The following is a 1,037-nucleotide window of genomic DNA, read 5'->3' on the forward strand; positions in this document are numbered from 1 at the left end:
GACGAGTAGAAATAAACACGAGAAGAACAAATAAAAAATAAAACAAAAAAACCCTCTTCCAATTACACTTCTCTCGGCCAGAATTGACTATACCTCCTCTAGAAATTTCCTACTCTCCAACCCTTAACCCAGATAATCCCTCACCTGTCAATATCCCACCAATCTCTTCTGAACCTTTTCCAACTGACCATTCTTCTCACCCAAATATTTCTAACTAATCCATCTACGAATTCTTTAAACATAATCCTTTTTTAGATAAACTAATCCATATCTCTTATCCATTCCTCTCACACTCAAATAACCTAGAAGAATTATTTTCTCCATATCCACAACTTCCTAATTTCTTAAATTTTCAAACCTTTAGAGATCTTTCTAGATTCTTTCCCTATCAACAAATCACAATCCTAGACCCTGAAACCCAAAAAAAACTCTTCTCTGTTTCCATCCGTTACCTACATTCCGAATTAACTTTCTTCAAATAAAAAGAAATAGTAATCGTATAGTAATCTTACATGCAGTCAATGCAGTCGTTCTGTCATAATCATATCTATACAATTTGTTAAATTATTGTTTTTATATTACGATACAAAATAAAGTTTAACATTTTTAGACATGATTATCAATCCACTTAATGTTGTTAGACTTTTATTAGCATCTATAAGTTCAATATATCTAATAGAAACACCAGTTACTGAAGTAGAAAGAGAATTAAAAGAACACATACAAAAATTATTGTTCGATAGCATTTTTCACTATAATGGGTTGGAAGTAACAGAAGAAATCTATCTTGATTATCAAGAACCTTATAAATTACATAATTCTGAAATAATTGAAGATGATGAAGAAACATGAAGTGAAGATAATTTAAATTCTCATTCTCAATATTCAAATGATGACATAGACTTTAATGTAAACTTTTTTCTTATAAAAGACAAGCTGTTGAGTATTGGCAGAATTGGGATATTAATGAAAAAAATTACAACCAAAGTAATCAACTAAAATCAGTGCAAAATAAATTTTGAAGAGTTTCATATCAA

The sequence above is a fragment of the Atta colombica genome, unplaced genomic scaffold (genome assembly GCF_001594045.1).
Source record: "Atta colombica isolate Treedump-2 unplaced genomic scaffold, Acol1.0 scaffold155, whole genome shotgun sequence".
In the NCBI taxonomy this organism is placed as follows: domain Eukaryota; kingdom Metazoa; phylum Arthropoda; class Insecta; order Hymenoptera; family Formicidae; genus Atta; species Atta colombica.